The 2,500-nt window shown below is 31.5% G+C and overlaps 1 long non-coding RNA gene across 1 annotated transcript in view; it reads right to left on the reverse strand.

Moving 5' to 3' along the window:
* Nucleotides 1-963: 963 nt before the first annotated feature.
* Nucleotides 964-2,500, reverse strand: part of LOC137630675 (uncharacterized) — a 37,834-nt gene continuing 36,297 nt past the window's right edge. Inside the window, exon 2 of the long non-coding RNA XR_011041758.1 lies at nucleotides 964-2,500. This exon is cut by the window's right edge and continues 1,784 nt beyond it. This is a non-coding gene — a long non-coding RNA (uncharacterized lncRNA).

Below are 2,500 nucleotides of genomic sequence, written 5' to 3' on the forward strand. Positions count from 1 at the left end.
AAAGAAATCAAACAATAATAATAATAACAATATAATAAATAAAGAAGTAATCACATCTAGTTGGTAATATCCCCCTCCGAATGTAGAGAAAAAAATACAAAAAAATAAGCTATTGAATAAAGAAAGATACTGTATTTTCCTGCACTTCTGTAGGGAATACTGTATCTTATGTGGGATTTATTATGCCATACACGACATTTTTTTGTCTAAAGGAACTTACAGATATTTCACTATAAGAAAATGTTTAGGGATTACTCTGCAGGGTTTCTCTGGCCTGGAAAAGGTGTACACTGTGTTTGGGGTCTAATGTAATATTATATATATATGTATATATATATATATATATATAATATATATATATATATATATATATATATAATATATATATTATATATATATATATATATATATATATGTAGTTAATTAGTTAGTTACGATTTGCTTGCGCTCATTGGATACAGATTTAAATGTATTAGTGTTATGCATACTTCATGTATCCAGACTGGTACATTAAATTGATTCATTTTCGAAATTTTGTATGAGGAAAAGACAGTAGGGACAACACCTTTTGGTTTGAAGGTTCCTTGTCGAAATGTAGGTTTAATGTTGCTTTTAGCTGCGAAGAATCTTTTGGATGGACTTAATTTAGTTGCAAAACCACCATTTTATTTATATGATGTATCGTTATTGCATTCAAGTTATATATTTTTGTAAATGCATAATAGTGTCATTATATTGCTCTAGCCTGCTGAAGAATGTATTATGAGGTTCATTGTATTTTTGCAGTGTACTGTTTTACTCTGGCTGCTTGGTATAATGAATTGTTACTGTATGTTTTGCCTCTGCCATAATGATCCAGATGGAGCAATTTTTTCTTTCCTCCCAGTTGAGATTCTGGTGTCCTTCAGAAGCCTTAAAACTTCCCTAAGGATTAAGCATGAATTTGCCTTTCCGGGAAAATGAGAGAGAGAGAGAGAGAGAGAGAGAGAGAGAGAGAGAGAGAGAGAGAGAGAGAGAGAGATTATTGGTTTACTAGCGTTGCATAGTAGGATTAATCTTTAACTTGTGTTTTATAAATATTTGTATTAATTGAGCAATGAAGTTACCAGAGGATTTAAAGTTTAATTGATAGCAAATTTAGATATGTTGTTATGAATATTAGTTGTGAATATGATTTTGTTAATGTTGAAAAGCAGTGTTTCTTAGGCAACAAGTAAACAATAGTGTTAAGGAGCGTCAAAATAACAAACCGCTGGTGAGAGGGAATAATTCTCTCTCTCTCTCTCTCTCTCTCTCTCTCCTCTCCTCCTCTCTCCTCTCTCTCTCTCTCTCTCTCTTTATGAGACCCAGCGAGACACCCTGAGAGTTCTCTGTTGATTTTAGGGGGTTTATTGACCAAAGTGGGAGGGGGGTTTGGGGGGGCGTTGTGTGGTCCTAGACCTACTCGTGAAAACTATCCTAAATATATATATATTTATATGACTAGGGAGTTGCTGACACACGGAACGAGCAGCTATAAAACTAAAAAGGCAAACAAAAACGTTTGCCTTGAAAGAAACGTTTGCCTAAAAAGGTTAAACAGCAATGTTTTCCTAAATTGGTAGAAAAAACATAAGACATTTTTCTATAAAGATAAATGGGAGCGATTGCCTAAAAATTGAAAAGAAACGTTTGCCTAAGGAGGTACACAGGAACGTTTGCCTGGAAAGGTAAAAAAAGAAACGTTTGCTTAAAGAGGAACGAATTGTCTAAATTGCTACTTAATTGGTCCAGATGTCTCCTCCTCCGTAAGGTTTATCGATGGAATATTGGGCCTTTTTTATGTGATTTTGTTTTGGTATCGATCCCTAATTATGGGAGTGGTTTTATGGGGGAACATTAAAAATTGGGGGTTGGGGTTTGTAGTTTTTCATTCCTATTAAAAGAAAAAAAAAAGTTGTGGAGTATCTAGTTCCTCATCATTTTCATCTTCATTATCATTATCATCATTACTCATGTTCACTAACTTTAATCTCAAGGGGTAGGCGTTCATGCAGGTTTATTTTTTATTTTTTTTAAGCTACCATATAATATTTTATTGTAGTCTTTATTGGTTTTTAGAATTAAATTTTATATTTATGCAATTTTAAGTAATAGTTTAATTTTCTATTGTTAGGTAATTTTTTTTCTTGTCTAGGCCTAATTGATGATGCATTGAATTCATTTCGAAGACATTGCGAAAAGTTTCATATAAGATTGAAAATTTTATTAATTTTAATTAATTTCTAAATAATGTCTGCATATACACCCTTCATTTATAGAGATTCCTCATTGAGAGTTCTTTATTTCACTTTTTTTTTTGGCTTTTTTCACACTGTATCTGTTTTCATGAAATATTTTTTTCATATACTTTTTAGATATATGATTTTTAAGTATACTAAAGAAATGCCTCATTGACCAAGTTTTCTTTCTTTCAAATTAGTAACGCACAAAAATATATATAAAAATATGACACTGAAAG

The sequence above is a fragment of the Palaemon carinicauda genome, chromosome 38, assembly GCF_036898095.1.
Source record: "Palaemon carinicauda isolate YSFRI2023 chromosome 38, ASM3689809v2, whole genome shotgun sequence".
NCBI classification, from domain to species: Eukaryota; Metazoa; Arthropoda; class Malacostraca; order Decapoda; family Palaemonidae; genus Palaemon; species Palaemon carinicauda.